Genomic DNA, 9,700 nt, shown 5'->3' with positions numbered 1-9,700 from the left:
GCGGAGGCTGGGTTGAGGTTGCCCTCCCATACGTTGTATTTTAATCAAGGGTCTCGCAGTTCACCCTCAAGAGGTGTCTGAGCTGTGGCTTCACGCTGCTCCGTAACTCTGAGACCACTGAGCGCCAGGGTGCTGCAGCCTGCTCCAAAGGACCTTGCTGTCGGTCCAGGCCACCGACAGGGAGCACTGTGAGGCCAGGGCTGGCCCAGAGACCTTGGGAGTGTGCGCACTGCAGACAATGACTTTGAGAGCACTTAGAAGCATGAGTGGGATTTAGGAATAAATCAATTACTGGATTAAAACAATCAAGGAAACTGTTTGAAATGAGCTTTAGAAAACTGAAGTGTTGGTAAATTCGCTGCAGAGAGCTGCAGGGCAGCGATGCATCCTTCTCTGCTTTGCCTCTGGCTGCAAAGGACAGGATGGGCAGAGGCTTTGCTGTCCACGTTGCTTTGCTGTCCTGCTCGCCACCCGGCTACTGCAGGGCTTGAACTGTTCACCTCCTCCCTGGCCATGGTGCATAGGCTGAATCTGCAGTAAACCAGAAGAATGTGAGCTTAAAATGGTCTTAAAAGGTGTGTGGATCTCCAACAGCCCTGTCAGCGTGGGCTTTAGTTACACTGAGCAAAGTGGTATGGAGTGAAGCCGATTGCAGAGCTTAACTCCCGCAGTGCGTGGTGTCTCCTCAAAGCTGCCCGGAATCCCAGCTGCAGCCCGGGCTGCCTGGGGTGCACTTTGCAGATTGCCATGCTTTGGGCTGCAAAGAACAATGGGCAGAGGCACGCAGGGAGACCTGTGGCCACGAGCCAGCTGCCATCATAGGTCACCCTGCCCACACATCCCAAGCTGCCCCTCAGAGAGCTGTGAGTCCCCCTGCTCCAGCGAAAACTGGGGAGCAGGGGGGTGCAAGTGTATCCCTGATCAGCCACACATTCCCCATTTTGGGATGTGCCCTATTCTCAGTGCCAAGCCCCATCAGAGCTTATTTAGACTGGGGCAGGAGAGCTGAGGGCTATCTCAGCAGACATGCACTGTGTCCTGAGTATTCGTATAGGGTTTGTCCTGTCCCAGGAGGCAAGGCTGCTCCCTGGGACCTTCGTATCACACCATGGGGACAGCCCTGTCGCTGAGGGGACTCATCAGCAGGACAGTGCCAATGAGGCTGGGCTGGATGTGAGGAATGTCCCTGGACAAATAGCTGAAATGGCTGGAGAGAGGGCCATGGAGGAGAAGGTCCCAGTGTCAAGCCTTGAGAGGACCATGAGTTGCTGCCAGCAGCACAGGGGAAGGATCAGTGAGGAGAGAAGGGGAGGGAAGAGGAGCTGGGTCACTGAAGTAGCTGATGAGGGACAGGGAGCGAGGCAGGAGGAGACCACATGTGATGGTGGAGTGGTAGGGATGAGAAGGGGGTGGTGGGGAGATGAGTCAAAAGATGTGGGACGTGGTAGGGCTGAGACAATTCTCTTTGTGACCCATCTGGCTGGTAGAAAGGGGCATAGATTGATTTCTTAGAGGTTGTCACCAAAAGCTTAAATAGCACTGAGTGAAACCCCCACTTTGAAAGCCAGGAAATAAATTTTCCTACCTGAGCTCTTGAGAGTGAAGCAAACCCTTCTGTGATGGATGGTGCCTGTTCTGTCTGCCTGTTGGCAGCTTCCTACACCTGTATGCCACATTCACATACAACGGTTGGACTTGATGACCTTAAAGGTTTTTTCCAACCTAAACGATTCTATGATTCCTTTCTGAAGTGGTGGTTGGGTACCAACAAGAATGGAGTTTTTGATTGTGCCAGCTGCTGCACACAGGCAAGGGTGCAGAGCTTGGGAGACACGGGGCAGAGTTGAAGCAGAGAGAAGGGAGCAAGGGCAAGGTTAGCACAGAGCTTGCAGCTCCACAAAGCCTAGGAGGCTGCTGGGCAGAGTAGGGAAAAGAAATGAGGGGCTGTGCGGTGTTGGCTTGCTGGGCTGAGAACAGCCTGGTGGAGGGACCACGCACAAGGCACGAGGCAGTCTCACTTCTACATACTTGTGCCGAGTTTTCTTCGTTTGCAAACATTACCTATCATTTCTTGATGCAGGTTAGTGGCACAGGAACCCTCTTTGCTCCAAACCACTGTCTTCTGCCATCAGCATGGGCGGGCGGGCACTGCTGTGGATCATCAGCTCTTCAATCCTCCCTAGGGCCAGTCTGCGTGAGGAAGCACAGGCGGATCGTACCAGGCAGAGTCGGAAATGCAGGGAGCATGCTGCAAAGGCAGGATTATTGTGTGTCTGCCAGCATAGCGGTGTGGCGTGACGGGGCACCCGGGGACCCACAGGAAGCAGACTGCTGGGGTGCAGTGGGCCATCCTGCAGAAGCTGTGACAGTTGTCAGGTACCCCCATGAACGCTCACATTCATTTTAATGGCTTTCTTAGTGGCTGGGATTCCCAAGGTGCAGGAGCCAGTCAAGAACTTCCTGCCAAAACAGCTTTCATGAGAAAAATGCTGGCTTCTAACCAACATGTGTCATAATGGTTTTAACAAATTAATGATAATGATTAAAAAACGCCATAATCATGGTGTATCTTGGGTCCAGAGTGGAACTCATTATGCAGGATTACCAGGACGGCTATGCTGGAAAGAAGCATTTTAAAATATGTGAGCATCTTAGATCTGAATCTCTCCATTGCTTCAGAGGCAGCTTTTTGAAGAATCCCCTCTGGGGTTCCTATTTGGAAACTGGCTGGTTTTTAGTCCTTCATTTTTCAATTTTTTTGACTCAAAAATTTTCCATGGGTTCCCTCTGCTTTTTGCAGTGATTTCCAAGCAGCACCTTTGATGTTTGCAGTGTCTTCTGGCCAGCTCTTTTCATGGGGCATCCCTGTGTGCCACATGGGTTGTGGCTGGGGCTCTCCCAGAGTCCTGGCTCAGCTGTGTTGGTGGGATGGGACACCCTGGGGCATGGACATCTGGAAATGCAGGTGTGTGGAGCAGCTAAGGGACCACACTGGTGCAAGGGTGTGGAGGGCAAGCTGAGAAAGTTCACATTTTAAAGTACGGTATAGTTCTTCGAGCGGTGTCAGTTCTCACAGCCTCCACTCCAGTCACAGGCTGAGCTGGGGGTGACAGTGATGTCTCTGCTCATGGGATGCCTCTGGGCATCCCTGTGTTATCACCTTGGCCTGGATGAGAACAGAGGGCAGATCGCAATTTCCATTTCTTGTGCTGTGCGGAAGGGTCGGTGAGCACCATGGGAGCTGGACTTTGAGACATAGAAGGAAAGCATTGGTGTTTGAAAGGGGGAAGGGTGCTGGGGTGGGACCATGTTCCCACTGTGGATCACCTTGGCTTTTCCCTTCAGTCTGTCCATGGCCCTGTCTTCTGGGGTGGTGGAGGGGAACAAGAGGGCTTTGTATTTTGCCTGTCTGCTGAGCTGTAGCTTTCCCTGATGAAGGGGATGCTGCAGCCTGGGGCTGGGCAGGACAAAACCCAGGGCACCCCCGTGTGCCTTTCTGACTGCCTTGGCTCACGGCCAAGCCCTGAGCGTGCAGAGGGCTGCCTGCTGCTCCTTCCAGCTGGGGGGTGTTTGCACTGGCTCTGGATGCCTGCGAATCCCACTGGTCCACATTGTTGGTATCATGTTCCTTCCTGGTTTGACACTGAGGCCAACTTCCCTGCCCACTGTCAGTCATGAGAACTTGCTGCCAGGGGACGCAGCACAGCTCCCAGCAGGGAGGCTGGGCACATCTCTGCTCCAAGTCAGCCCCTCACTACAAAAAACAGGCATATATTGATGCTACTTTTTCCTAAAAATTAGGAGGACCCTCAGGAGCAGCTGAGGGACCTGGGGGTGTTCAGCCTGGAGCAGAGGAAGCTGAGGGGAGCCCTCATCGCTCCCTACACCTGCCTGACAGGAGGGGGAACTGGGGGGGGTCGGGCTCTGCTCCCAGGGAACAGGCAATGGGATGAGGGGAAACGGTCTCAAGTTGTGCCAGGGCAGGATTAGGTTGGCCATTGGGAAAAATTCCTTCCCCAAAGGGCTGTCAGGCACTGGAAGGGGCTGCCCAGGGATGGGGTCAAGTCCCCACCCCTGGGGGTATTTAACAGCCAGGCATCTGAGGTGCTTAGGGCCAGGGTTTAGTGGTGGGATGGCAGGGTTAGGGTGAACGGCTGGGCTTGGTGAGCTTAAAGGGCTTTTCCAACCCGAACAGTTCTGTGATTCTAAGTTGGTAGGGGGCTGATCAGCATGAAGGGCCAACACTGGCTTCTCACGGGTGCCTCGGGATGCAGCACAAGCCTATGCCTGAGCATAGGTTACTCGGACATGCTGCACACCTGGGCTAAGCTGCAGGTCAGCTTCATCCTTCCATCCCAGTGCCAAGCCCCAGTGAGCTGGGAAGATACTTTGAGAGGTCCCAACAGCCTCCTCTGGCTGCTTTCCTAGGGCACAAGTTCAGACACTGGCCCATCTATGGTCCTGCAAATCCACCCAGCCTCCATCATGCCCAGATACAGCTGATCAGAAATCTTTGAAGAGTTGGAGGGCTGGATTGCACGCAGCAGTACTCATCTGTCCCTGAGGCTTTAGAAGGGCACAAGGGCACTGGCTAAACTTGCTAGTAGAGCTTCAGCAGGGAACTCTGCTTTGAGCTCTGAGCTCTTCCCTGTCCAGCTCAGCCTCTGGAGACTCAGTCTCTGCAGAGCATTGTTCCTGCAAGAGTTCAAATTCCCAGGTGCTTACCCTTATCCTCCTGCTCTCCTCTTGGGTGCCAGCTTTGCTGTTTTGTGGCTGAGATTTACAGCCCCTCTCTCCATCCCAGTAATCAGCGTATGCCTGCAGCTCCTCTCTGCCCGGCTGCCTCGCCCCTGCGGCTCCTGTGTGCAGCTCACGTCCCTGGTTTAAATCTCCCTTTAAGCACACACCTGTTTTCTATTGCTGTTGCGGCATGATTTTAACTGTGTATGTATTACATGTCTTTAAAATTTATGCAATTCATTTTTTTATGTGCAGAGCTTTGCGATAGGCTATGAAAGGTATGCTATAAAAATGTGTAATTGCACTGTATTTTTTTTTTCTCGACACATGGCAAAAATGTATTTTTTTTTTTTGAGGGAAATATGCGTTGGGGGAAGGGAGGAAGAAGAGGGGAGAAGCAGCAGCAATCGATTCGGCAGAGGCAGAGTGCAGATCTGCCCTGTTATGCATTCACCCTGGGTATTGCAGGAGAAGGGTTTGTAGGCAGCCGGGTGCAGGAGGACTGCGAGCTCCACAGTGCATCTCCAGCCACACTTCAGCGACTGACCCTCTGCTTCGCCTCTTGCTAATGTCCCTGCTCGCTCCCCAGTAAATCGCTCGGCCATGTGCTTCCCCCTCCTAGCAGGCGGAGATGTGAGCTTGGTGCAGAGGTTAACCAGACTACAAAGAAGCAGCTTCGCATGCTGTTGCTCCTCCGCCTGGCCGGTGCGTGGTTAGGGAGTGCTGCCCTGGGCTGGGGTGGCCGAGCTGTGGGCTGTACAGACACCCTCCAACCTGATGTGGAGAAGTGGAACATCTGGAGAAGGAGTGGAAGCTGCTGTGGTCCTCAGGGGCAATGGAAACTCCCCGTTCGTCTCTCCTGACCTGGCTACGAAGTGTTCAGCTCCATAAATAGGAGTATGTGGAGCAGTGCTGCTGTAAAAGACCTTTAGACCCACCCCTGGTGAGGATGCTGTTGCAGACATTGGCGGGATCAGCCTGTCTGGATGTCATTCCCACCCTCCCCCTGGGAAAGCAGGGCTGCCCTGGGCTTGGGGAGTCCTCTCGTAGGACGGGCAGCATTCAGCACTTTGTCAGGTCATCCTGATCACAGCCTTCTGTCCGCTCTGTGACTGGGTGACTGAAAATCTCCATGAATAGGACTGGCATGATGCCTGGAGGTTTGAATCTCTCAGGTGAAGTGCAGGTCCAAAAGAGGCTGGGGCAGCTGACACCTCTTCCTTTCCTGCTTGCCCCACAGCTGAGATGTCCCAGGCACAAGTCTCCGGGCTGTCGGATGCATGGATATCTTCCAGCACAGGGAGGGGGAGGAGAAGATCAATCATTAACAGCGCGTTTTGCTGACTGCTACCAGCAGATGGTACCGGCAATTTTCACTTCTCTGCCTGCTTTAACATATTGAATTACAAACCAAACAAAACAAAACATAACCCCCTCTAAACAAACAAACACCAACCGCCAAACAACCTCTGAAGAACAGGTGAAATGTCTCTGCAACAGGCGTCTGCTGTGGCTTCCAACAGTGGGAACAGCGACCTCCCCTTCACCACCATGGGCATGTGCTGTCTTGTCCAGTTTGGGCTCTCAGCTCAGTGAAAGCTCAGCAGCTTCCCAGGCAGTAACAGCTTTTGGGAGGGGGGCCATGGCTCACGGATGTTGCTGTCATGGTAGCTCATAGGAACTGGGGAGTATGGCTGGGAAACTCGTTGACCCTCTACCTTCTCTGCTTCTGTGCAGCCAGGGAGCATCCTAACTGGGAGCCTTTGCACCCCACATCGCTCCTACCCATTTCTGCTTCTGTTTAAACAGGAAAAAGAGTCACAAAATACAAAGAGAACGTCTGAGCGTCCATCCCATGCAACTACCACCTCCCAAGACCTGCCCAGAGGAAGCTGCTCTTGAAACCCCTGCCCACCCCCTGGCTCTAGAGCCAGGTTGCATCGCTTACCCTGTGTCCCCCGGCGTGCCAGGTCCCAGGGGAGGGTACCACAGCAAGAAAAAGTGTTCCTGCTTTGGAGACAGGGCAAGTGGGTGGGAGGATGGAGCAGAGACCCAGATGGCAAGGCGGTCCTGGGCACTGCCATACCACCCCTTGCACCCCACATCGCTCCTACCCATTTCTGCTTCTGTTTAAACAGGAAAAAGAGTCACAAAATACAAAGAGAACGTCTGAGCGTCCATCCCATGCAACTACCACCTCCCAAGACCTGCCCAGAGGAAGCTGCTCTTGAAACCCCTGCCCACCCCCTGGCTCTAGAGCCAGGTTGCATCGCTTACCCTGTGTCCCCCGGCGTGCCAGGTCCCAGGGGAGGGTACCACAGCAAGAAAAAGTGTTCCTGCTTTGGAGACAGGGCAAGTGGGTGGGAGGATGGAGCAGAGACCCAGATGGCAAGGCGGTCCTGGGCACTGCCATACCACCCCGTGGTAAAACATTTTCACTCTTTGCAAGGACAAGAGACACTTATTTTGCCCTGGAGAGGGGTGATTGGAAAAAGGATGAGCTCTAAAAGCCAGGCCTGTGCTGGAAAACCAGGAATTAGGGGAAATACTTACGAAGCAGCCAGCTTTCCCACCGGGGCAGCCTCAGTGCATCCAAAGTGCACTCGGAATGCATATGGGAAAGCAGGATTTGGTCAGGCCAGATTGGATGGGACTCTTGCATTCATGCATGAGCCCCCCTTGCTCCAGAGAGGTTACTTGGGCTCAGCCCAACCACAAAAGGGCTCGGCAGGCTGGAGATGGTGCTCAGAGATGGAGCCACCTTTCTCGGTGGCTGTGGGCCTCGCGTTGCTTCGCTTGAGCCTGTTCTTCAGCATGCTTCTTGAAGAGCAGCTATTGTTGTGGGTGTGATGGGATGGGATGCCCGGCCCTTTGGGTCTGGAAGGCCGCATACCCACAGGGAGGGGAGAGATGTTGGGGTGTTCCAGACCCATGCCCTGCAGAGACAGCCTCAGGACACCACAAACCAGTCGCATCCTGGGACAGTTTTTTTCCATCGCTGAAAGTGCCATTCATACTTTCGGCATTGCTCTAGGAAGACTTCACCTTTCAGCCTCAGCCTGGCCACTGTCTCCAGTCTGCCCTAGCCCAGCTGTACCATCTGGGCTGCGACCTCCTAAAGATGTGTCTGTCGCAGCGATAGTCCCAAAACCCCGGGGCAGTCTGGCCACAAAGGGAGGAGAGGCCAGGACATCTGCTTCATGCAGCAGCCTTGTCTCCAGGGCCATCGTTTCCTTTGCTGCTGGGGTGCTGGGACGAGTCGTGTGAGCCACACCACAGGGCCTTCTGAGGCACCTGCGGGTGGGGGGTCAGACCTGGCTGCTGCTCTGGGGGAGCTGTGGGGGTCTGCAGATGGTGGGTGCTCCCCAGCTTTCCTGCTTCTGTACCAGCTGGGACAATCTCAGGACAGTCAGGGGGCGTGCGGGGAATTTCACGCTGTGCCCAGTCTTCATGCTTGGGCTGAGGCTCTGCTGGGTGGCTGGAACAAGCCAGAGGGGATGCAGCCGTGCCGTGCCACCAGCAGTGCAGAGGCAGCAGATACCCGGCAGCAGGAGACCTGAAATGACCTGTTATGCGATGAAGGCTCTTGGCCACCTCCTACAGAAAACACCGTGTTTTTGTGATTGCACACGGAAATGGGACTGGCAGCATTCATGCTGCAGCCAAGTTCAAGACCTAGGAAGAAAAGCAGCAGGGTGAGCCTGTTTCTCATGGCAGAGCTATCCCTTCTACATACATAACACTGCAGACATGACCCCTTCTGCTGTCCAAAATAAAGCACAAAGTACTGACCAGCAGCTTTTTTCCTGCCCCGCTGTTCCCCTAACCGATCCTCAGGTTTCACAGGCGGTGTACAGTGAGCAGAAACACGTCTTGCTCCCTTCCAGGCAGATTTCTTTGATGATGTGCATCCCTCGAGAGAGGCCGTAAGAATTCTGAAGGGGCAAAGCCAGCCTGGAGACAGGGATGTTTTATTTTCTCCCTGCTGCATTCCCTAGGAGGACTTCGCTGCTTTCCACATGCACTTCCCTCTTTGCTGAAAAACTTCAACCAGCAAGATGCAGCTTGGTTAATCGTTCATAGGGATGATCCCTGTATGCTTTGTATCTACAACATATGAGCTGTGTCATCGCTATTTGTGGAATAAATGCAACCTGACAACAACTCATAGAAGCAGGAATTTCCCCCAAGTAATAGCAGCAATGTGGTGAGCATGCATTAGGAAAAAAAAAGTTCAGAGCTATTAGTCAATTTTAGCGGCATGAAATTTTGGTCATACAGCTCTTCACTTCTGGTAATATCTTCTCCTAAGTGCAATAGAGCTGTGATTGCCTCCTACTGTCTCCATGTGTAGAAGATTGCTTCTTCAGGAAAAGATGTAATGGGCATTTTAATATCTATTGTGTTGCACAGGCAAATAACTTGTGAAGGTTCGAACTGTCCTGACAGCTGCGATCAACAATAAAAGGGAAAGCTCCACTCTGACCAAATATGCACGCCATTGCTTGTCTGTCGCCTTAATATTCCTTTACTGATTTATCTTCTGCTCTGGCCTGGGGCCTGGGACATACTGGTCACATGCCAACAGACAGCTCCCATTTGTTTCCCCACTGGAAGCTCAACCCTCTAATCCTTAAATAAAATGCAAAGAAAAAATCGGCAGGAAGCTGCCAAAGCCATCGCTCTGAATGGAAGGGAGGGGTAAAACGCTGCGCAGCAAACGCTCCATGCACTGGCCTCCAGGACTGGCCGGGGGACTCCTGCTCTCTTGGGTCCTGCACACACCGGCGCATCTGTGCGGCACACGCAGCTGAGAGCCCTGCAGCCCCCACCTGGGTGTCTCTGCAGCATACGCAGCATGAACCTGTGTCGTGACTCGCCCCTGCGATGTCCTGCTGCCAGAGACTCCCAGGAATCCAGGCAGGAGGACGCGTCTGGGTGCGGGTCGCGGGCGCCCCCA

This window comes from Egretta garzetta, unplaced genomic scaffold (assembly GCF_000687185.1).
Source record: "Egretta garzetta isolate BGI_Z169 unplaced genomic scaffold, ASM68718v1 scaffold7, whole genome shotgun sequence".
Taxonomy (NCBI): domain Eukaryota; kingdom Metazoa; phylum Chordata; class Aves; order Pelecaniformes; family Ardeidae; genus Egretta; species Egretta garzetta.
This window is presented reverse-complemented; position numbering follows the sequence as displayed.